We start from the raw sequence: 26,525 nt of genomic DNA, 5'->3' as shown, positions 1-26,525 counted from the left end.
CTAAAGTTCTGAGGCCATAATAGGGTATAAAGACCGAGGGCTCCAAAGCATTAAAACCACCACCTGTAGATCTCCTGGTAGAGATAAACTCTGCAGGCACATCAGGAAAGCAGAGAAGTACATTCCTCTTGGATGTCAACAGTAACTCTGAACAGAATGAACTTTCATCAGAGATCTTGATACTTATGCTGATTGAGGTGGCCATCACCAAAGAATTAGGAATTTGAGGTGATTTTATTTTATTTTATCTGACATTCCTATCTCTATTGATAACACCCCCCAAAATACCTGATGGCCCAAGACATAATTGTTCCAACTTGTGCTAGACACAGTGTTAAGAAACAGAATCTCAAAATGGCCCGAAGAAAAGAGAATCCCAGGTATAACCACCAATTTCTTTATGTCCTAGTGAATAAAGATATTGTGACATGTTGAGCAGCTCTTAAGAAGTGTTTGTAATACTTTAGTTTTAACTGATCAAAACTTTGGGAAAGGTAGCTTTTAAGGTAGCAAGCTTCTGCAAAAGTTAAATACAGGAAGAACAGCAAAGAAGTGGTGGGAATTGTTAGTATGATTCATGTATAAATTTGTGTTTTTTCTACTAAATTAGGGAGTTGCATTCAAGTCTGGTGTAAAGAGATGCTTTAGTGATGCACTTCTTTGAGCTTTTTATATTTAATGGTGGAGCTGCTTTCTGCCGCAGATACCTGAAAGTGAATTATATATATCCTGTTCTCCCTGAAGAAAAAATGATACTGATTTTGTCACATCGTCATCTTCATAGCTAGCAGTGAGTGCCTTTATTGACCACCCACTGTATACACAGCATGATTCTAATCAAAGACAGGCAAATAGATCAACCTTTGAGGTCTCTTTCTTATTCTTCCTACTTTATTTCCATAACTTAATTAGCTTCCAAAGCCCAATTCTAATATGCATAATGACTTTAAGTATATTCCAAATTTGATCAGGTAATTTTTTTTTAAAGTGTTCTCAGGATGGGGTCAACACTACCTATTACATACACACACTATGAGAATTTAGCCCAGTTGGCTGCCGGCAACAGACACTGAGATTTATTCTGTATAGCTATTTTCCAGCCTGTTGGATGCCAGCCAGTTGCCTAATGGATCATGAGTGAGTCAGTTTCATTCAGCCTCTTAGCAAAGTCAATTTGTCCAGCAGCACACGATTTTCTGTCATGTAGGGCCTTTGCCTGGCACTGCTGTGACAAGCACAGTCTGTTCCCTCATCTCTGGATTTCAACTGGGGTTTGGCCCCAGAAGGCTGGTCTAGAGGTTGAGAGTCACCATCTAAGGAGGAAAAATGGTGTGATGAAAGCTTCCTGGAAAAATTAGACAGATATACCTATATTCAAAAGCAGATCACAATAATATCCATATGTTAATAAGTTGCTTTAATATTTGCATTGGTAGTGAACAACAGCATTTGCCTTTTGATGACTTTAGACCCAGTCACTCTTTCTATTTTTTAAAATTTCATTTATTTATTCATGAGAGTCGCAGGGGGGCCGGGGGGCAGAGACGCAGACAGAGGGAGAAGCAGGCTCCACACAGGGAGCCCCATGTGGGACTCGATCCCTGGCCTCCAGGATCATGCCCCAGGCCAAAGGCAGGCGCTAAATCTCTGAGCCCCCCAGGGATCCCCGCTCTTTCTATTTTAAATTGTTGAAAAATAATGAAAACAGAGTCTATCTGGAAGGGACTGAGTGGCATTTGCTAATCTACCTGACTCACAGCCCAGTGTTGAAAGTCAGTTGTTCCCTTTTTAAGGAAATCTGCCCAGGGCATGGGATGAGGAACCAAGTCTGGGCAGGAGGTGAGGTAAGCACATCTTCTGTACTCCCACTGCCCCCCATCGCCAGGTATGGAATATCTCTGTTCGGGCCATTCCACCGACATATCCGAGTCCAGTTGGGTACCCGGAAGGAAAACATCACCACACATGCCAGGGTTTTAAAATATTTAGCAGATTATCACAATCTTTGTGGAGAAGAGCCCTATCAGCAGATGCCTTTATGGGTAGCTATCTTGATTTGTTGTGAACACCCAAGACATAAGGTTTTTTTTCTTAAGGAAGATGTTGGGGTGGGGCTGCTGTTTGCACAAACATATAATCCTAGAAGAGGTAACAAAGCTGCATTATGCAAAAAAGGTTATTGTTTGAGCTAATGGCTCCAAGGACAGCCTAACTTGTCTTCTCTGTAGGAGGCACATGTTTAAGTGAATACTTATTTTTCAAAGAATTCACATTCCTAAAATGGCATTGCAAGTAGAAGACAGAGCCAGGGGGCTAGCGTGCTTTTCCTTTTCAGCCAGCAGTCTGTATTTCAGAAATCATTAGATGCAAGGTGCTAGGTGTAAGATAACTGCAAACTTCTGATTCCCCTAGGAAAATCTGTAGTTTAATGTATATATTACTTTGTTTATTCTGTTCTATTTGATACAGTAAAATCAAAATATGGGGAGCTATTGTGCAATAGGGAGAGATGCTCCCATGGATAAGAAAAGCTTTGGTTTCCATTATTCATACCTTATATTTGTTAAAAGTATGTAAAAGACTTTTAGCTGCATCGACTCTCTACTTTCATTTTGAGGAATCAGAGCAGACCACTTTCCTCTTTGATTCACTTTTGAAAAATTGTACATAATGATGCATACCTCATGCTTGTCTGTTTTCCCCTTGCCTTTTATTTCTTCCTGTCTGGCCTAAGGAGCAGGCTTTTGGCATGATTTCAGCTGTGCTTTCTTAGCTCTTATGCATCAAGCACATACCAGGTAGAGGCTAGTGTGTGCTTTTCACTAAGGTTAGAGGGTTGTAACTTAATCTTCCATTCCGCCTTTCACCCCCAGAATCTATGTGGTCAGAACTCCCATTTTAAAGCCATATATGCTAAATTATATCCAACACTTGCTAGTATCAATTATTATCATAATTTTAGATTCTAGATTGCAGATGTTCATCCGAAGACTTTGCCAATATTCTTAGGTCTGGTTTTTTTTTCCCCCCACAGATGAGTGTTCCAGTTTATGTGTGTTTTCTTTTCAAGAGTCTTCGATATGTAACTGTTCTGACATTTCAGAGATTGTAGGGTTCCTAATATTTAGTCTCATGAGGTGCTTCATTTTTAAAAGTACTCTTTTTCTTGTATTTCTTTCCTGCTGACCCATCGTTGCACTAGATCAGTTCCTTATTTTTCTTTTGAGCATGACTAATAATAATAAAGTCTGAGCTCCGGTCTCAGATTCCATATTTTAATTGTATAAAGCAACTATGAAGACCCACACTGACAAGATCCTGAGCCTAAATGAAATTAGGTCATGTCTCAGAGAAATCATCTTGCGAATCAAGCAGAATGTGTGGGTGTGTGCACATGTGGGAGTGAGCGAGACAGAGAGAGAGAGAGAGAAAGAATGTACTTGCACACAGCCCATGACGCTAATAATATTTCCTCAGACTGCAACTACTCAGTGCCCTTGTAGTGAAATGAAAAGAGCTTTGGGGTATATCTAGCATTCATGTGACAGATTAGGATCTGAGAGCCTAGATAGAATACATTATTTGCCCGAAATCCCACAACACCAACAACTGGAGCTAAAACCCAGGTCTCTCAGTATGCTCCTGGGCCAACCGTCTTTACTTAGAGCCTGCTCTGACTGGGGCCTGGAGCCCTTCCTGGCAGCCAGGTGCTTAACAACTCCTAATGATACAACAGGAGAGGGCACATGACGTTTTAGCCTACCAGTCAATCTCGAGATCCTAAAATTTACCAGCGAGGTTGTGAACTTGAGAGTCGCTAAACAAAAGTGGAGAACACCCATGTATCATTAGCACAGTTTTATGGGGAAGTACAGAAATGAATAAAAAAAGCAAAATAATGGCACCTTCTATGCCCGGGAAGTAGAAACATCACAGAGCAGTCGGGAAAGAATTAATTATAGGCAAAATGTTCCCTGTGGGATTAAGAAACAGAAGTGTGAAAATCTGAAGTTGGGTGTCCACTGTGATATTGGATGGTAGCTCTGTGCAGGGCATGTTGTGGGTCTACAGATTCATTAACATGTTCTACGTGATCAGAAGCACCGCTCCTTTTTGCTAATATTATTAAGTGCCGTCTATTAAAAAATCAGATGCTAGCAAATGGGAGTATTTAAATAATTGGAGGAAGCATGATATTGTCTATCCCATCATTATCAAAGAATAATATCCAAGTAAGGATAAGCTCAAACAACTCAAAACAGTCCCAAGACTGAGGCAAGGGAGTGTCCACAGTATTTTAAGCCAGTGTCTGGATGCTAAAAATCAGCCTGACTAGTCAATGAAAGCGACCACAAAATTAGATGATTTTGACCAAAAAAAATGCCGTAACCTCCTTTCCAAGAGTGTTTGCCAGCTTTCCATTTATGTGTTTCCCTTCTGCACCTCCAGTCCCAGGTGGAAACGACAATGATTTTCTGTTTGTTTTGAAGAGAGAACTGTGTGTCACTGAACTATAATGTGAACGGAAGAAAGTCTTCCCATCAAAACTGACAGTCTTGGGGAGACAAAGAAAATGGAAAGACTACTTACGTCTCAGAAAAGCTTTCCCAAGAGTTGGATCATATTAGATAATGTCATGATCCTCTTCATTTTCAAAGTTCCTTAATTACCTTAAGAGGGAAAAATAGGGGATCCCTGGTTGGCGCAGCGGTTTGGCGCCTGCCTTTGGCCCAGGGCGCGATCCTGGAGACCCGGGATCGAATCCCACATCGGGCTCCCGGTGCATGGAGCCTGCTTCTCCCTCTGCCTGTGTCTCTACCTCTCTCTCTCTCTCTGTGACTATCATAAATAATTAAAAAAAAAAAAAAAAGAGGGAAAAATATATCTACGTGGTGGAAATCTACATTTCTTTTTCCTTAGTGGAAGAAAGAGCACAGTGCTCTTGAACTGAAAGTCCTCATCAGTTTCTTAAGTTGCCTTTCATTGACACTTCAAACTCCTCCATCAACAGTAACTTCTGGGCTGCTCCACAGCTTAAAGAATGGAAGATCCTTGAAAGTTATCACCATGTCAGAAATATTCATTATATTAAGCAGCCTCAAATTGCTTCCTGCTTTTACCTATACCTGGTTTTTTACTTTTTTTTCACAAGTTCATTGAAGATGGGAGGTAGTAAAGGCTCATGATTCTTTTCCAAGAACCTTAAAATGCAATGTAATTAATCTTTAAAGATTGTTTCATGTGTCTGAGTTGTGTACTCAACATAGGCTAATAGACTGGAAGTTTTCTAAACTGTCAGATTGGATGAATGTTGCCTACCATTCTATCTGTAGAACCGACTTTATTGTTAAATTGAACATTAGCGCTCAAAGAACAAGTTCTTCATAGAAGTGCATTGAGAAAAATTGAAGTAGTGTCACATGGGCTGAGCTTGAGGCAGTCTATTCTGTTGAAGAATTAGGCAGTCTGTTCTGTTGAAGAATTACTAGGCACACCAGAGGAGATGGTCCTGGACTAATTGTCTCTCTGAGCTTTGCCATGCCTATCATTTACATCATGGATAATTCACAGAAACTCTCAATTTAATTATTAAATGTTTCCTACATCATATCCAAAGTTAACTATTTTTGGCTTGAGCAAGTCAGGGGATTACTTTGTGCCAAGTACTTACCTCATTTTTTTAAGATTTTTTTTTTAAAGATTTTTTAGATTTTTTTAAAAGATTTTATTTATGTAGTTAGAGAAAGCACAAGCAAGGGGAGGGGCAGAAGAAGAAGCAGGCTCCCCCCTGAGCAGGGAGCCTGAGGCTGAGCTCTATCCCAAGACCCTTGGGGTCATGACCTGAGCTGAAGGCAGACACCTAAGTGACTGAGCCACCCAGACACCCCAACTACCTACCTCTTTATTCTATACATAAGAATCTGAAAAAGAAAACTTTTGTACTGGCAGATACGATGATGTTGAACTACCTTCAAATGTCAGCACTCTTTCCTGGGACTGATGTGGTTCTCTGGAATAAATGCACACTGCAATAGAATTTCAACTCAGTTCCATGACTCCCAGAGAGAGAGAGAGAGAGAGAGAGTGGATTAAATTTGGAGCTGAAAAGATACCTATCTCTAATCTGTATATATATATATATATATATATATATATATATATATATATTTGAGCTGGCACCAGTTAGTTTATAACAATAGGAGATCAGTCAAAAGACATGACAATCACAGTAAAACTGTGTCACAAAAATAAATTTCAAAAGCTGAGATTATTTTCATAAATCAGGGAAGTATGGCTCTCTTACTTTTTACAGCATCTGAATTATGGCCTAGGCTTATTAAGAATTAGAGAAACACATTTCAGTGCTCTCTCAGTGATTCCTCAGTGTAATATGGAACAGTCCGTTAGACATCAATGTGCTGAAAAGATAACAGCAATTTCCAATGAGTAAACATGAGTAGAGCACATAGAATAAAATTGCTTTTTTAATATAGCATTCAAGGAACAGCTGGAAATGAAGAAACGTGGAAAGAGTGGAACATCAAGAAATACATATCGGTAATTCAGCTGTAGGAAAAGTTCATTACAGGAGAGTTATGGGGGCAGACGGGATTTTCTAGCTCTCAAGGAGCCACATGGTGATATGCCCACATTCCAGCAAGGGCATTTTAAGTGATAAGCACATCTCTCAGGTGTTATGGTAGCAGCCATATCTGTCTCTGATTGCACTGGAGAGAAAACCCAGATGGTAGAAAGTCTTCGGAAATAAGGACCCATAAAAGAGCCCTGAGCACCTATAACAAATGATAATGACAAAATAAAGACCTAGGAGAAGGTCAGCTGGAGACCTGGGTAGGGAAGCAAGGCCTCCACTTCACCGTAACTCACTATGGCCTTTGCAAAATGAATGGTTTGCATCCTCTATGGCTCACAGTATTTTACAAAGACTAGTATCAGAGAATTTCTAGTCTGTCTCTTTTGGACATGGAGATGAGGTTATTCAAAAAAGAAAAACAACCCATATAGCAGATACTTGGGGTTGACTTTTCCTATAATATTAAAATCTTAGGGTGAGGAATGATTTCCAGACATTGACAGGGCTTCATTGAGATCAACCAATGAAATATTATTACCTACCTCATCCAGTCACAATAAGGCACAAAACTTCCTGGAAAAAAAATCCACAACTGCCATTATAAATGCTTCCAGTGATAAAGACCCTAACACTAACCCACGGGTATTTTGCCAAGTGTATTTAAACATTCTAAATAAATGATACATATTCCCTCCATTGCATCCCTGTGTACTTATATTTGGATTCTTATATTTGTACTTCATATGAGTACATCTGTCTTATGGTCAATTGGTTTGAAGCTCTGTACAAGTAATTTTGCATCAATAAGACTGCCATGCAAATGTAACTCTGCCTTTAATTAAGTAATCATTAAAAATGAAAGTTGTCTACTTCCTCCTATTCTGTAGTTGACAGTGATTGAGGGCCTTGGTGTGCTCATGGTGGCACAAAAAATAGAATCAGTAAATTAGAGCAGTTGTCAGACCCAGATTCTGATTAGTTAAATAGCTTGCCTGGGTGAATGATGAATGCAGTTGTAAGGAATGAAATCTGCTTTCCTAGAGAAGTCAGAAGAGAACCTTTAATGGAATAGAGTTATGTGATAGTTGTCTGGTTATATGAACCAACTTTGAACTTAGTCAAATGTAGATGTAATTTAATATTGAGACTTGAAAAAAATAATGGGAAATTGACTTTATAAAAGAACAAAATTTTCTGTTTTTTTTTTTTATGTCTCTATATAAATGTGATTAGTGTAGCTTTTGAGATTCTTCTTTTAGAATTTCTTGCATTTTCTCTGGAAATGTGCTAATATTAATAATGGTTCAACTTCTGCTTTAATGTCAATATTTAAATCTTTGCTTAGTAATATAGAGGTTTTGTTATCAACAGGACAAAGAAGTATTTAAGAAAATATGCAAATGCACAAGGCTTTTTCTTCTAAGAATTTAATAATTTAAGTCATTGAAAAAAATTTTACTGACAACTTTATTGTGATATAAGTCACATTGCCATAGAAGTCACCTCTTTATACAATTCATTGTTTTTAGTATATTCACAAGGTTGTGCAACCCATCACCACTATCTAATCCCACAACATGTTATCACTCCAAGACAAATCTCATAGCCGTCAGCAGCCCCTCCCCATTTCCTATTCCCCGCTCCCTGCTGCCCCCAGCTATGCAAGTCATTTTGGAGGCAGGTGCTCTGATTAGAATGCTATGTCTGTCTTTTGTGTTTGTATTTGTAGCTGGCAAAAATGTTATGCATTCCAAACAATTGATTCCACACATATAGGTATATGGAAATTATTAGAATATTTTTCATTTCATTTTTAATGGAATGAAGTAAAGAATAATAAAATATTTCAATCTGTACAGCTGATGAAACAATTTTGGCAATACTTTTTTTTTTTAAGATTTTATTTATTTATTCATGAGAGACACAGAGAGAGAGAGAGAGGGGGGCAGAGACACAAGCAGAAGGAGAAGCAGACTCCGTGCAGGGAGCCCAATGCAGGACTCGATCCTGGGACTCTAGGATCATGCCCTGGGCCAAAAGCAGGCGCCAAACCACTGAGCCACCCAGGGATCCCCAATTTTGACAATACTTTGAATGAAATAAAAGAACTCAATGAATGCTTTAATGTAACCCAAAATTGACATAAACAGAAAATCAAATTACATAGGTTAAGGATAAATTCTATTAAATAAATAAATCAATTACCTTCCCACTAGTATATAAATTCTAATATAAACTGCATATAATCACATAAATAGAATTACCTTTAAAAAACTACACCCCTTTTTAATTTTTTAACAACTACCTCTTTCTCACCACAAATACAATACACCACAAATACAAAGCCTTATTCTAATTGGTACCTTGGGTTAATCCTGCCTATCAGCTAAAAGAGTTGAGCTAACTTGTATATCTTTGAACAGGGGGTGTGAGAAGTTACTTGGTAAGGAACGTAAGAGTACAAAAGAAACATGCAATTCATAGAAATAAATATACTGCATGTGTTTTATTTTTAAGTTTTTATTTAAATTCCAGTTAGTTAACATACAGTGTGATATTAGTCCTTGGTATACAATTTAGTGATTCAGCACTCCCATATAACACCCAGCGCTCACCCCAATAAGACTACACACTTTTTAAAATAACAAATATCATGTGTGTGGAGGACTCTGCATGTTCCTGACCCACCTCCTCCAGCCCGTGCCTACTCTGTAGACCCTTGCTACACTGATCCAGAATCATTTACTGGAACTGGCCTTGCCCCTTCCTGCTTTTGGATATTAAAACAAGTCCCGTCCTCTGAAAATCTAAAATCCATCCACCCATCTCCCGACTCCTCCCCCACCCTGGCCCTTTGCTTACATACTTAGCTTCTCCTTCGGTCCCACATCAGTGGTGCTTCCCCTGGGAAGTTTTTTTCAGCAAATGAAATCAGGTCCCTATTAGTGTTTACAGAGCACCTTGATTTTTGTAAGTAACATTTGTGATCCTGTACAAATCTTCTCTGTTTTCTAAAATGTAAGTTAAGGGGGCACTGGCTTAATTATACAACATACACACGCACTCACATACTCACTCTGTGTGTATATTAATGATCCAGTGTCTTTCTTAAAAAAAATAATTAATTAATTATTTTTAAGTAAGCTGTATGCCCAGTGTGAACAACCCCAAGATTCAGAGTTGCATGGTCTATAGCAGTGCCAGCCAGGCGCCCTACTAATGATCCAGTATCTTTTCAGAAAATATAAACTTCGGATTTTCCAAGTCAGACCTCACTTCCTTATCATTGAGTCAGCTTACTCACCTAATATCAAAATTAGAAAACCTTTGCTTTATTTTTCCTGTCATAAAGATAAAAGTAACTTGGAACACAAAAAATCAATAAGAAATGGATGTTTAAGGAAAACATGTCCCCAGCTCTATCTTGAAAGCATTGATCAGAGATCCCTACATCTAAAAAATTGCTCTAGTTCATCATTTATTTCTCTCAGAAACCTTGTGGAAAGACATTTGGACTTTGGAAAACCATGTCATTCTAAGTTCAGATGTGCCTTATGGTCATACTTGTAATAATATACATATAAAAATCACGTGACCCTGTTGAAACAAACATCAACTTGTATTCGGGCAATCATGTTGGTAGAGATGAGCTTTCAAAGATTTATTTATTTATTTGAGAGAGAGAGAGAGAGCAGGAGGAGGAGCAAAGGGAGAGAGAGGGGAGAGAGAGAGAGGGAGCCCCCATGTGGGGCTCAATCTCACAGCCCTGAGATCATGACCTGAGTGGAACCAAAAAAAAGTTGGACAATTCACCAACTGAGCCACCAGGGGCTTCTAGAGATAAGCTTTCAAAGGAGAGTAGATTCATGAATGTTGTGAATTACTGTGAATTCTCACTTGTAAAATTATCAGTCAGCTCTTAGAATTTGAGGAAGGGAGAAATACAGAAAAGGAGGTAAATCACAAGGTTGCTTAAACTATTTTAACTTTGTCTTACAGTCCTCCTTGTTTTTTAATTCTTTCCTCTCTCTCCAATGGCTAGGTTTTTCAACAATAATTCAAGCAAGCATAAACATTACCAAATGTACCCTAAAAGTGATTTTTTGCTTGAGTTTGATGATGACTCCCTTAAATAAATCAATAGCTGGGTAGGATTTAATTATATTTTCTATTTGTTTACAGAAATATTTTTATATTTTAATTTACTACATAATTTGAACAATTCCTGTCTCAAAAGGAGAGGAGGGAGTTTGGAGATAATTTGTAAAGCTTTTGAGACATTCTCCACCTCTTTGGCCTTCTTGTCTGGCCCTGAAGCCTGACAGGGCTCTGAACCAAGCCTGAACACGAATCATACAGAGCAGGAAGGGGATTGCCCTGACCTTTCTGGACTCTTCAGGTTTTGTTATCTCCTTCATTGTTTTATAGTGAGGCTGAAAACTATAATAAATACTATTTGTTTTGAAACATCCTTTCATCTGTTTGACTTCCCGAGTAACCTGACAGACACTTTGATCTCTTTTGTCTCATGATAGTGTAGAACTATCTGTTGATGATTTTCTTTTTAAAGATTTTATTTATTTATCCATGAGAGACACAGAGAGGCAGAGACACAAGCAGAGGGAGAAGCAGGATGTGGGACTCGATCCCGGGACCCTAGGATCATGACTTGAGCCAAAGCAGACGCTCAACCGCTGAGCCACACAGGTGCCCCTGTTGATGATTTTTTAAAATTTTTATTATTTTCACAAATATTTGGTGGGAGCGCTAATGCTGTATTTATAACTTAACATGCAAAGTTATACAATTATGATGATTCCTAGGCTTTTCTAGTGGGATCGGAGACATTGAATTGGAAGTCCAAGAGTCTATAATAGGATCGAATAAAATTAGTCTGTTTCCTCTGCAGTAATAATAGGTCATTTAAAAAATAGTTCTGCACATGATGGTATATGCAAAGTCAATTTTTTGGTTTAGTATTCTTCATTGTTTATGCTGTGTTCTTTTGAGGACTTTAGAGACTCTCAATGGCTAAACGCCCATCATTTTCATTGAAGAAGTGTTATAACACATTCAACACATTCAGAAAGTGATGCTTTCTCTAGGGACATGCTAGATCTGTATAGTAATGACTTCTGATAAGGATGGTTTTACTCTCCTCATCCCCGTGACTCCTTTGCATGTGCTGATTGCAGTACACTGGTTAATTTCAGATACCATCAGCAAAAATGGGATATGCTGAACAAGCACTTATAAACTAATGGCTCTTTATAGAACAGAGCTGTGGCCCTTCAGTAACAAAGAATGATTCAGAGGAAATGAGTTAATTTAACAAATTGCCCGTTGCCCACCAGCCATCTTAGCAGAGGGATGATATATGCAAGGTGAGCTAAAAATAATGTTTTCCTCATCTTTTTTCTCCCTGTTTCTCCATCTCCTATGACCCTCTGGGGAGGTAGTAAAAGTGAAGGGTGGAGGGTGTAGCAAATAAAAAGTGTAACAGACTGGTGAATTTTTATAGTGATTTTTTTTGAGCTGGATTAAATGAATTGAGAGTTGAATCTTCAAAATGATCATTTCTTTTTTTAAGGGTCTATAATTTCAAGATATTTTCAAGTGAGGAGCGGTGATACTATCAGGCTTAAGCATTCTAAAGGTTTACTAAATTGTATAAGTAGCTTTGTAGAAGATGCAATGAAAGAACTCTTGTATAATGGACTGGAAGATTCATCTGTATCTCACGTTTACAATGTTAGAAATAAGTGTTCTCATATTTTATGATGAGACAACAGCAGAACAACCAAACAAAAGGGGTGGTTCAAAATCTGTATTAGAAGGCAAGATTTTATTTCCCAAGGCTCAAACCAGTTTAGATTTCTGAAAAATGTGTAAATATTGCCTGTATTTCTGCACAATAAATCTGATTATTCCCTGCTTTATTTTGCCACTACTGTTAGGAAGTTAATGGAATGTGTTCAAGTATTTCTGCTAAAAAAAAAAATCACCGAAATACAGTGTTCTTCGAGTCCTAGCACAAACAAGCTTATATTTATCATTTACAGGCAGGTTTTATTGGTCCTGGGGCATTTTGTCACCCCCACCCCCTGTTCATCTGCTGATGGCCAATAAAAGCTATAGGAAGTCTCATCAATGAAATTAGTAATCTGTGGGGACAGAGGTGCATTAATGCCTGTCATTCTAGATTTGTGATCATTGGGCTATGCTTTTTATGATCATTGAAAATATTGGCTTGCCTTAATAAAATGTAGAGTCGTTTCTGTTGTTAAATATATGTTAAAATGCGAGCACAGAAATATTCTTTGATAGCCAAGTGAATTTTTTAATTTAATAAAGCATAGCTTTTAGGACTAGCAATCAGTGTATGACAAGTAACCACATATTTTAACTACTTTCTGCTGTACTTGACAAAAATTGCTAAAATGGCAAAAGTTTTGCTGTTGAGATTTATAGAAGTAGAAAATATATAAAGAACATTAGGTATTTTCCACTTAGTAATGGGATCTCCTCTTGATCTACTCTTTATTTCCTGTCTCAATGTGCACCAGTTACTAGTTGACAAATTAGAACCAGGATGCTTGAGATGAAGATGATGACTATGTATCATGTTGTGGTCTGTAAAATCTTGTCAGATCTTGCTTAAATAGGAAAATTGTTGAATTTAGCCCAAACTGCCAGCATCACCGATCAACTGTTTCGTTCTCTCCTTCCGATCAGAGAACCCCAAGTTGAAAGAAATCTTGAATGGGCCCAACTCCAGGTCTCACCCCACCGCTGTGAGTCCCAAATGTCAACTAGTCTGTGCTTTCTTTAGTTATAAGAAAATGCCCCAGCAGCCCAGGTGGCTCAGCGGTTTAGCGCTGCTTTCAGCCCAGGGTCTGATCCTGGAGACCCAGGATCGAGTCCCACATCTGGCTCCCTGCATGGAGCCTGCTTCTCCCTCTGCCTGTGTCTCTGCCTCTCTCTCTTGAATTAAAAAAAAAAAAAAAGCCCAACCTAGCAGAGCTTACCCATTTTATCTTTTATTTCATATATTCAGCTGAAAATTGGTGTTCCTGGAGTACCCAACTTCTACTCCCTTAAATAAACATTCCATATGTCTAACTTTGATATATTTGAAGACTAATACCCTTTGTATTAGTATAGATTCTTTTTTAACAAACACCAATGCCATCTACCTTTTCAACATGGTAAAATTTGAGCCTTTTACCAAAGCAGATTCCTATACACTGAACAAGTTCCATTTTGCCAACATTGTTTCCCCTCTTTTCCATCAACACAATTTCCTATTGTGACTGACTCAGCGGCTTGTATGGTGGCTAAGTGAAATAGGGATGTGATGACCAAGCTATGTGACCTCTTCTTCTGGGCCTTCACGTCGGAGAGCCTGCTATGAGTATTAGTAGCTATAGTTTGAAAGTTTTCTCTGCATCTCTTCACCCTCTGCCCTTTAACCTGCAGAACTCAGGAATTCCCTTATATGCTCTTAGGTTTGTGCTGAGAGTAGAGCAAATTCAGCCTCCTCTGGGGACTCTAGATGTGCTTATATTATACCTCCTTAGTGTAGTGAGACCTATAGATACGGAATATTGTTGAAAACTTGATTCTGAGATTTTTGCAGTGTCTATTCCCAGTCTGCTTTGAGCTCAGAAGCAAGCCTTTCTGTTGGTGATGTTATTAAATCCTAAGTCATTATTGCCTTTGGACTTGAATCTTAAGACTTGCAAAGTGCAGAGGAAGGGGGTGAGGGATTGTGGGAGAGGGGTGGGAGTCGATTTTGTTAGCCTGGAGTAAGTTTTAATTTGAAAGTTCCCCTCACCCCCTTTGGTTCAATCACAACAGAAATGGAATGGAAATCCCTAAGGTCCAGCAACAATATAGTAGTGTAGCTGTAATATTTTGCCAATTTGATAAAACCAGTTTCAGAGCTGAATGAAAAAAAAAAACCCTGTGGTTTGTTTTTATGACTGTGTGTGTGTGATATTGTTCATCCTCTCAGTTGAAAAAAAAAAAGTCATACATTGTTAGAGTTGCCTGATAAATTACAGGATACCCAATTAAATTTTAGTTTCTAATAAACAAATGCATAATTTTTAAAGTATGTCCCAAATAGTGAATAGGACATATTTACACTAAAAAGGATTCATTATTTATAGGAAATTTAAATTTAATTGAGTATCCGGTATTTTTATTTGCTAAATCCAACAGTCTTGTTTCAGGTGGGGCATGACAGCTAGTGAATCTTGATCTAGTAGTGGAACTGTACTTCTCCTCCTAGAGAAGGAAACTGATCTCTGCCTTTGATAGATTTTCTTTTTACTTTTAAGAAATGAGGACTACTGATTATTAAATGGCAATATTCTCATCCCTTTTTGTGTAACTCACACTACTGGGAGGCTAGGACAAACGGGGCCAAAAACCAGGATTCTGCTTGCCTAGGTAGCGGATATGGCTGGGTCAGAGAGATGGTTGTACCAAGTAGTCAGGAGTAGAAGGAGCCAAAGGGCCAGGGAAAATAAGTAAGAGTGTGGTCCAACCCAGGAATATAAAGTTAATCATTAAAGACAAAGGTTTAGCCTTAGGCTATAAATTAGGGAAAAGAGAAGAAAGACTAGGATTCTTTCAGGAACTTGAGCATGTAGGACATGGGTAGTGGATAGAACAGGAGAAGAATGACCTGGTTTAAGCCATAGGGATGGAGTAGACACCCATGGATATGAAGGGTGTAAACCAAGTCAAAGAGGAATTTTCTTGCAGAGAGAGGATTTAGCAAAATGAGATAAGTTGGACTGATAAAGATGATCTGGACTAGTATAAAGATGATCCGGACTAGTATAGGTTTGGACACCTATACCAGATTCACAGATGCCAAATCTGTGTCTCTGAATCTCTAAGCTGAAAGCAAGGTAGTAAGATCAAAAAAGGTTTGTGACTGTCAAGAAGCTTATCTTAGATGAAGACTTTGCCAAAGATTTTCAGATAGATCCATATGTAGATAGATCCAGGATTACATCTATATTTTAGAACCTCAAAAAGATTCAAGAAATTCCTTTGTGGTAGTTCTTGAGACCTGGAGATTGGAATTGTAAGGAAATATTAGTGGGATTTTTTTTTTTTTTTGGATTTTCTCAAATAATATTTCATCAAATGTTAATCTTACTTATATTATTTGATTTAGTTGGCCATTAAAACTCAGTCAAAATTAATCCTTTAAAATAGGATTTCAACAAAAGAAAGCTTTAGAAATGAATCTTTTCTGCTTCCTTGTAGATAAATGCTATTTAATTACTATCAAAGTTAACTAATTTCAATTATTTGGTAAGTTTACAAAGTCCTATTGTGAAACCAGTTTATGTCTTTTATTCCAATGATATTTGAAAATTCCAAAAACATAAAAGCAGTGCATTTTAAAGGAAAATTGTACTTGGATGCAGTGCTTATTTATCATTTGGTAAATGGTACTTTTTATTCAGTTAATTAGAGTAATTTATAGCCAATTATTTGATATAGCAGACTTGCCATTCTTTTTCTATAAAATAAACATCTATTGTTATATTTATGTTGATTAGTAGCAAAAAAACATCATAAGTATATAGTAATATTATCCTGAGCTAAATTTCATGACCAACAATATTTAGAACTATATCGGTGAATCTATGCTAAATATTAAAATAACTCAACTTTGAATTCTCCATTAAAAATTGTATTATAAAAAAAGATTTAAGTACAACCCCTGGTATTTTGAAGCTGTGCATTTCAAAACAAACACACATAAATTAAAAATATGTCTACAAGGTTTATGGTATTGGTGTTTTGTTTCTTATAGAAGGAATGTGGATTTTTGTTAAAATAAGTTGTTGCTGCATCTGCCTTCCAGAAAATTAGATTTCTGTGTTAAATAATGCTAGTCCAAGCTTAACAGCAAGAATATCTAAGACCATTAAGATTTTTTTTCTCTCAATAAAAAGGAAAATGCTGGAGATTCTCTTTCTCTTTGTCCTCCTCCCCTGCTACCAGCTTCTAAAATTATAGATACAAAGGATTTTTTTTTTAAGTTGTGGGGGCACCTTTTTAAATTTTATTTATTTTTTAAGTTTCCTTTTTTGTTGTTAATTTCAGTGGCATTACCATACAGTGTTTTAGTAGTTTCAAGTGTACAATATACAGATTCAACAGCTCCATACATGACTTGGTGCTCATCATGATAAGTGTACTCTTAATCGTCATCACCTATCTTGCCCATCTGTCCCCCTCCTGTTTTTTGGTAACCAGGAGTTTGTTCTCTGTGGTTAAGAGTCTGGTTTTTGGCTTTTCTATCTTCCTTTGTTTTGTTTCTTATATTCCACAAATGAGTGAAATCATATGCTCTTTGTCTTTCTCTGACTGACTTATCTCACTTCACAGCATACTTTCTAGATCCATCCATGTTGTTGCAAATGGCAAGGTTTCATTTTTTTCATGGCTAAGTAATATTTCGTTCTATATATACCACATTTTCTTTATTATCTATTGTTGGACACTTGGGCTACTTCCATAATTTGGCTGTTGTAAATAATGCTGCTAGAGTAGGGATCCCTGTATCTTTTCAAATTAGCATTTTTTTTTGCATTCTTTGGATAAATACCTACTAGTGAAATTATACTGTATCCGTGATAATCCTCTCCTCTTTTTTTTTTTTTTTTAATAATCCTCTTCTTAATATGCGTAGCCACCAACAGTGCACAAGGATTCCTTTTTCTCCACATGCTTACCAACATTTGTTGTTTCTTATGTTTTTGATTTTAGCCATTCTGACAGGTGTGAGGTGACATCTCATTATGATTTTGATTTGAATTTTCCCTGATGATGAGTGATGCTGAGCATCCTTTCATGTGTCTGTTGGCCATCTACATGTCTTCTTGGAGAGATGTCTGTTCATATGTTCTGGTTAGGGACACCTTTTAAATAGAATATCCTTTCATTATCATAGGTAATCTGTACAACAGAGTGTCATTATTTGTAATAAACTTCAAAAAGCTAATCACTGTTATTATACAAAAAAACTCTCCTAAATAAACTTTCATTTCTTAATTTATATTTTTTATCTTATCTTGATCTGCTATAATTTTGGAAATATTTTAAGTGTTTTTACATTTGCTTCTAATATGGTTAACACAGATTATTGAGAAAGGCCTTTGATACAAAATAAGTAATAATGAATAGAACGGAATAGCTTTTTCTCATGGTATCATGATATTGAGTATTTCGAATTATAGGAGAAGTTAAAGGTCTTTAAGAAACAGACCTCATACCAAGAATTCTTGACTGGAGATCTGTGGAATAACCATGAATTGGCATTAGAGGAGGGGGTCCATGATACCCCAGGATTGTATGATGGGTTTTTATTTGCAGACATAAACAAAAAGCTATAGCATTCCCCAGATTGTGAAAGGAGTCTGTGGCCCTCAAAAGTAAGAAACACCACTGAAAATACACAGAGTACTTGAGTGGTCTCTTAGAGACACAGGGACTTGAAAATCAGGTATCTGAGTTTGAATCTTAACTGCAACTTTTTTATCTGTAGAACCTTGGCAAACTCCTTACTCTCTCTGAGATTTTGTTTACTTTTTTTTTTTAAGATTTATTTTTTGTTTAAGAGAGAGTGAGGACACGTGGGGGGCGGGCACAGATGGAGAGGGAGAGAGAATCCTCAAGCCGACTCTGGGCTGAGCAAGAAGCCCAATTCAGGGCTCAATCTCACAACCCTGAGATCATGACCTGAGCCTAAACCAAGAGCCAGACAACCAACTGAGCCACCCAGGTGCCCCAGACCTTATTCACTTTCTAAGTGGAAGAAGAAATAAAGAATTTACAGGTTCTTCTGAGGATTTTATGATGTCCTATATAGTTTTTCCTTGGTACGTTGAAGTCACTCGAAAATTTCCTTTCCCTCAATATCTTTCCTCAGAAATGATAGAAATAGTGAGCTAAAGCAACTAAGTGTTAACATGAGGCTTTCTTCTCTGTTGCTTGTTATCACACGTGGGTATATGTAACCCTGCATATAGGAGTCACTTTTTTTTTAAGATTTTATTTATTTATTAATGACAGAGAGAGAGAGGCAGAGACACAGGCAGAGGGAGAAGCAGGCTCCCTGCGGGGAGCCCAATGTGGGATTTGATCCCGGGACCCACCCGGGATCACAACCTGAGCCAAAGGCAGATGCTCAACCACTGAGCCACCCAAGCAACCCAGGAGTCAGTTTTTTATGGCAGCTTTCAGCTGTGGATCTTTATAATGGAAAGCAACCCCATTAACTCTGCAGTATGGTCCAGGGTCAGATTTGACACGTGTGTGTGTGTGTGTGTGTGTGTGTGTGTATTTTTTTACCAAAGACGTATTGCTTTTTCTTTTTATTATGGAAGAAAACATAGGAATGTTAACTTTTCTGCCCTCAGAGCTTTTCTCAAGGACACTGAACACTCTCCCTGATTACTTTTTATTGATTTCTTGACATTTCTGCTCAACATGGACTGCTTATTTTTAGGAAACAGAGGTTGCTGAGCTAAAAATGTTAATGATGCATTTGAAAGTACAGAGTTCAATGGCTTAGTCATGTCTCTTTCACACTTGCAGTTTGAAAAAACAATATAACAGCTTTGCTAAATAGAGGCTAATGAAAATGAAGCAACTCAAGGCTATGTTATACATTCCTATTCCAGTTTTGTAGTCATCTGCCAGTAGCCCACACTTTAATTATGCCTGCTACTCTCTGACATGCCACATGAAGTTTTATTAAGGGTGGGCATGGTAAGCAAGTCTGATTAGATGATAACTTCCATGTAATCTAACCAAAAGAGAAGAAAGCTGTCCTCTGTTGAGCTAATTAGAATAGTCCATTTCTGTCTGGGTTGCTCATTTTGACATGATTGTCAGGACTTTCAGCTAGGGGTGCTACTGCAGGACCCATTTTTATTTATTTATTTATTTATTTATTTATTTTAATTTATTTTTTATTTATTTATTTTTTTCAGGACCCATTTTTAAAACCATCTTGTAGGTGAAAAAATAAAATATAAACCTTCTTGTAGGTGATTTATATGTTATATGAAAATGAGGTTAAAGAATAATTAGCAGTCAACAAAATGAGTCTAATTTCAAATGTCACTGGAGATCATTTTTCATTATATATAATTTATCCACATCTCTTATAGATAACACCTTTTTTTTTCTTTCCTCCCTATTTGCTGAGTACAGTCAGCTTTCAAAGGATCTAATAATATTAATATTGCACTGAGGTCAATCACAGATCTTATGCAAATATTAAATATTGTACAGGCACCATAAAACTAAGTTTAGCATTTTGTTTGGAATAGTTCCAGTTGCCATAGCTCCCCGATGATGTGCATAACTCAGCATATTTATATTTGTAAATGCATTTATAGTATGTACATGTATAATCTCCCTTACATTAGCTTCATAAAGAAATAAATGAGGTAGTTTTTCTAACTTTGAAATTATTAATAAATGAAATTAAATAATTTTCTTAAAAATAATTTTGAGAAGGAAAATGAGGATATGTTGAATGGAGAGAAAATAGAATCCCTGAAGTATTGTTGCACAATTTTTTTTTTTTTTAAGATTTTATGTTTAAGAAATCTCTATACCCAACCTGCGGCTCGAACTTAAAACCTCGAGATCAAGAGTCACATGCTTCATTGCCTGAGCCAGCCAGGTGTCCCATAAAATAGAATTTCTGGTAACTTTCCAAATGAATACTACACTATTTAGGATTGGTTTCGTTTTCTAGTTCTTAGCAAAGCTTAACAGAGAAGATAACTGTTTTATTCTGAAGCAGACAACAGGACACTAGATAATATAGACTGAGCATTTTCCCCTTGAGCTTAAGCCAAAAAAACAAATTGACTTGAACAGCACTGGCCTCTTGTCTTCTGTTAAGAATGCATAAACTAAAAGTAATATTTTAAGTCTTATTCCCTGACATACAGCTTACAAACACAGGAAAATGGAGAGAGTAGTGCTTTCTGGAAGGCAGAAGAAAAGGACTTCTCTAACAGCCTGTGGAAAAGATGTTGTTTTTTGTTGTCTGTTTATTTTTAACTACAAGTTCAGATATGCAGTCATAGAATGAAAGACCCAGGAGACAGGATGCTTCGCTTGGAATCCTTCTCCACATTATGTGTTATCCTAAGAACACAGGCGTGCTGCTCACCTCTTTTAGCCCTGTGAAGAGAGTAAAAGGTTATCTATTTCTTAAGGTTACTGTTACAGGGTTAGAATATCTGTCTTCTTGTTCTTTGCTGGAAATTTTATTGCCTTTACCATACAGATAAGTTGTTTCCTTAGCATTTATTTCTCTTCCAAAAGAAGGAAGGAAGGAAGGAAGGAAGGAAGGAAGGAAGGAAGGAAGGAAGGAAGGAAGGAAAAAGAAAGAAAAAGAAAGAAAGAAAGAAAGAAAGAAAGAAAGAAAGAAAGAAAGAAAGAAAGAAAGAAAGAAAAGACATGACTTTACAATTTATAGCAAACATTATGGATACCAAATACCCACTGAGCTAGATGAATATTTTATTTTAAAAGACAAGGTAAAAAAAAAAAAAAAAAAAGACAAGGTTAGTAGAAAAAATAGTTTTTAATGGCATAAAGAGGAAGATGCTGGGGCACCTGGGTGGCTCAGTAGGTTAAGTGTTGGATTCTTGGTTTCAGCTCAGGTCATGATCTCAAGTAAGGTTAGCTGGAACTTCTGCATCAGGCTCCATGCTCAGCAGGGAGTCTGCTTGAGAGTCTCTGTCTCTTTCTCTCTCTCTCTCTCTCTCTCTCTCTCTCTCTCTCTCTCTCCTGCCCCTCCCCGTCACACACACACACTCTAGTTCTAAAATAAATAAATAAATAAACAAATAAAATATTTTTTTAAAAAAAGGAAAAAGAGGCTTAGGAAGAAAATGTGATACCCAGAGAATTCTACTGGGTCTGCAATCATAAAATGTCTTCTCTCTCTACTTCTCATTTCCTTTACCTATCTTGAAGATTACCTCAAGTCCAGGACATGTTAAGTAGCATGCCCAGTAGAAATGGTGGTGGTTGTGAGCCCACTTCATGTAATTTTTGGTGTTTAGCTCTTAGCTTCGTTGGGATATAATTTATGAAGTGTCTTATTCTGGAAATGTGGCTATCAGGAATGGGTAGACTCATTCTTCTATAAGAAGAGCAGCAGAAGCATTACTGTCTTTTCAGAAAAACGGCACTCCTTTTTTAAGATTTCACACCAAGCTGGATATTGGGCAAGAGCATTCACCTGAGTAATTAGTCAGTAAGCCAGACATGGCTCTTCTTCTTATACTTTTCTCTGTGAGCCATCAATGATTGTGATGACAAGTTTCCTACATTTTGTAGAAACTATGGCCTGAACAGTATTTCCATAGACCTCAATTTCAGCATGGGCAGGAATCAAGATAAAATGTCTGACTTTCTTGCTCCTAGGATAGAAAAAATTATTTCTATTACAGGTGATGATGACAAACTTCAAACTTTTTTTTTAAGATTTTTTTTAATTTATTCGTGAGAGACACCAAGCAAGAGGCAGAGACATAGGCAGAGGGAGAAGCAGGCTCCCCACGGGGATGTGTCACCCAATTCCAAGACCTCGGGATCAAGGCCGGAGCCAAAGGCAGATGCTCAATCACTGAACCACCCAGGGACCCCTGATGATGATGGTCTGATATAACTTGTTACAACCTTTTTTTCATCTTTCAATTCAGTTTCCTTTTTGGATAATACATTTAGTAGGAATTGCCTGAAAGGAGTTAATAGTCTTATACAAGATGATAACGAGGTCAATTTGTTTTTATTGTTACTATTTTGTGATAAAAGGGGTTGGAGGTAGGGAATGAGAGAAGCATGACAGGGAACCTCAACATACTTTGCCTCGTTAGTAGCAGCGGTGAATGTTCTTCAACTTTTGAATCATTTTTAAAGCTCTTGCCTCCTATTTTAAAGTATGCCTAGGGAAGTGGAAATGTGCTACACAGAGCAAGTTCTATATTTGGAATCAGTACCGATCCATGTCAACCTCTTAAAATGATTACTTCTCATCTCTCTTTGAACATGTCATTTTACCTTATTAAGTCACCAGATTTAGCTGAGCATAGAGGGTATTCTCTTTGTTATTTTGACTATAAAATGCTCCAGACCATTTGAGGATAGTTATGGCTAAGACTTCAGTGCCACCCCTGATCTCTCTTGTAATCACTTATGATAGTGATAGATTCCATCTGTCTAGACCTCTGCCCCTGTGGTTCTCTCATCTAAGAGCAGTTGCAACTCTGTTCTGACCTCACACTATGCCTCGTCAGAGTTTCTTCTAAAAGAGAGCAACACATTTTTGATAAATCAGATATATTCATTATCTCTAGAATTGGATCTTTCATATCTTCTTTTACAGAGTTGCTGAAATGGTCATCAGTGTCATTTAGAGCATGGAGCACAGGCCCCACAAATCAGAAGAGCATTACTCAGTTCCTAGCTCACTCACCTTTTCTCTTTTTACTTCCACTTTATATACTTACTTGCCTTTCTCCAGGATGTGCCTCTCCATGTAATACATCACCTTGCCCATTTAGCAGATTACATGTCATTAGACTTTTTCAGTTTCTACACGTTTCCTTATTGCCATGCTGATGTGTTTATAGCTCTACACAGGAAACTCTTAACTTCACATCAGGATTTGAAGCTAGACTTTATGATAAACTATAGTTTTCCAGCTCAGCAGCCCAAGGAGTTTGGTGCGTTCAACAGGAAAAAAAAAGAAATGGAGGAAAGTAACATCAAAAGTTCTCCAGTTAAAATAAACCCTCCTGGGGTGCCTGTGTGGCTTAGTCAGTTCAGGTCATGATCTCAGGGTCCTGGGATTGAGCCCCATGTCAGGCTCCCTGCTCAGCAGGGAGTCTGCTTCTTTGTCTCCCTTTGCCCAGCTCATGCTCTCTCTCTCTCTCTCTCTCATTCTTTCTCTCTCTCTCTCTCTCTCTTAAATAAATAAAATCTTTAAAAAATAAAATAAGGGATCCCTGGGTGGCGCAGCGGTTTGGCGCCTGCCTTTAGCCCAGGGCGCGATCCTGGAGACCCGGGATCGAATCCCACGTCGGGCTCCCGGTACATGGAGCCTGCTTCTCCCTCTGCCTATGTCTCTGCCTCTCTCTCTCTCTCACTGTGTGCCTATCATAAATAAATAAAATTAAAAAAAATAAAATAAAATAAAATAAAATAAAAAAAATAAAATAAGATAAAATGAGCCCTCTTATTATCACCTAAATTTGATCCTTGAGGGATATTAGAGCCTTATGTAAACATCACAAAATTGGCATCTCAGACCCTCCTTGAATTGAATTGAACTTTACATTGACTGTTTAGGTCCCAAGAATCTTTAGGTCATAAGATTTCACAGACCCAACACCAACATTCGTCCTATTCTCTCCTCTGCCCCCCAACATCCACCATTTGACTACTTTCTATTTACTTTCTAACATGCATGGGTAAGATTTTTTTTTTTAAATAATGTGTAGCCAGCACTTCTTGTGGATATCACTGGCTTTACGAACGCCTAGTTCTGACTTTAGAAGAAATATTTTGACACTGTTTTCATTTATAATCTCCATCTGTTCATCCATGTGTTCTGCCTGTTGACCTTTGAACAACCAAAATTCATCATTTACAACTAAAATAATTCACAGATAAAATGGTCTTTGAATCCTGAAGACAAACAAACATACCAATTAAAAAATGAAAACAGGCAAACAAAGCGGCCAAGCTGACACGTGGAGGCTTGAATTGGGCAAAGGGTAAAATTGAGCCTAAAAAGTTTTCACGAATAAACACAAAGCTTAGTTTGGTAACCAGTGAATTAACTTCTAATACTAGTTGATTAGATTTAAAAATCTAGGAAGCAAAATGAGGAGGATGGGGGAATTATGAGATCCTTTAATGAAGGGTCATGGAATCTTTACATCTGTCTGCTGATTATGATCCATTTGTATTAACAACATTTAATTCCGGGGACTTGTGTTCTCTGCAGAACAGTGACTCACTCCCCTGAGTTCTTCAGACTTTGAGAAAAATTCAAGTATTAGAGTTTTTTAATACAACATTTGGCATTAAGGTCTCTACTAAGAGACGATTAACATCTCAGGGATTGAGCATATGACACACCGCAGGGGTGCATAATGAAGGAAAATCTCTTACTTTTAACCAAAATGTTTTATATTTCAAAATTCTTCAGAGGTAAGGATTTCTTAAGGAGAAAGCCATGAATAAAACAGGCCTTTATAAATAATAAGGTCAGAGGTCTGGTTTCTTCTGGTTAACAAGGTCTCTTTGGCCTGGTAAGGCTTTGTTTCGTGCTTAAAAATCTGACCAGAAGTGGTGTGTCATCTGTTTGCTCTCCCTCAGTGGGGTTCAGAAGCATAACTAACCCTGCACATGTCTCCTCATTATGGTAGTCACTGGATTCTACAGTTACTGAACTGGCAAATTTACTAGCCACTAGACATTAGCAATGTCCATTGGAGCAGAACTAGCAATGCAAACTCCTACTAGACATAGCATTCAGTACTGCAAAGTGTTGGACTTCTTGAAAGCTTTTGGATCAATGACAGATCTCGGCCAAAGGCATTTGACTCTCCTCCAGGGATTGTATGGGAATGTGAGGGATTGAATTGCCAAAATGAACCTGGTTTAGGATCTGGTTTTGCTTGTCTGGAGTGTAGGTGGTCTTGGAGAGCCATGGGTCCCTTCCAGCTGGTGTACTAAACAGCCATGATTCCCTGCTTTGAGCTGTTTTCCTGATCAGAGTTGGGGTGTGAAGCACCTTAGAAATGGATGCAAAGAACAAAGATCTGTATTAGCCACATACTTGCAGCATCTACAGTTTTAAAAGGAGGTTTAGGTTTTAAAAGGAGGAAGATTGGGTGCCTGGGTGACTCAGTCAGTTAAGCATCTGCCTTCGGCTCAGGTCATGATCCCGGGGTCCTGGGATCCAGCTCCAGGCTGGGCCCCCTGCTCAGCAGGGAGTCTGCTTCTCCCTCTCCTCTGCTCATGCTCTGTCTCACTAGCTCTCTCAAATAAATGAATAAAATCTTAAAAAATAAAATAAAAGAGTGAATACTTCAACCATTCTGAATTATTATAGTTCCAAGAGATGGAGGTGTTTTATTTGTCCATATTCACAGATAGATATATCACCACCAAGAAAAGCTAATAAATTACAACTAAGATTCCATGTGTGGACCTTAAAATTCCTTGTTTCTGGCAGTGCAGGGAAATAGCCAGGCAAGCCTAGATAAAACCCTGACCTCTACTCTACCGTTTTTTTGGTTTTTTTTAAACAATGTGCTTCTACATGCCCTTTTTTGGTTTTACTATAAGCAGGATGATTTCCACTGAGTTTTTCCAACAACCAAATGATGTGTGTATATATATACATATACATACATATACATATATATATATACATGTATATGTGTATGTGTGTGTGTGTATAAAACAGCTAGGCCAGATGATGGTCATAAGACACTAAACACATGGCTCCAGTTTTTTTAGAAATATTGTGTGCTTTAGAAAAAGAGTTCAGCGTGCACACCTGTTTCCTTCCCATTGAACAACAACAATTAATGCCAACAGTAGAAAAACAGGTGCCTGTTGGGTTTGAGGGTAGAGGCCCAGAAATTAAAAACAAAACCAAAAAACCCCCAAGGCTTTAAGGAAAGCTTTTTTAGGCATTGTGGAGTCAGGGTTAATTTATCATTTTGGCCCAGTTTCCATAAAGGCATAGGATTTGCCTGTAATATTACCTCCCCCACTGTTCCCATCTGTAACCTAAAAAAATATATGCTCTTTAGAGAAACAGGACTTAATATGAACTAAA

The 26,525-nt window shown here is 37.6% G+C and overlaps 1 protein-coding gene across 16 annotated transcripts in view; it reads left to right on the top strand.

Moving 5' to 3' along the window:
* The window catches only part of NRG1 (neuregulin 1), a 1,080,326-nt gene that overhangs the window by 1,006,759 nt on the left and 47,042 nt on the right, over positions 1 to 26,525 (top strand). The window lies entirely within an intron of this gene.

This window comes from Vulpes vulpes, chromosome 7, assembly GCF_048418805.1.
Source record: "Vulpes vulpes isolate BD-2025 chromosome 7, VulVul3, whole genome shotgun sequence".
Lineage (NCBI taxonomy): Eukaryota > Metazoa > Chordata > Mammalia > Carnivora > Canidae > Vulpes > Vulpes vulpes.
Note: the sequence above shows the minus strand (reverse complement) of the source record. Positions and strands in the feature narration are given on the sequence as shown.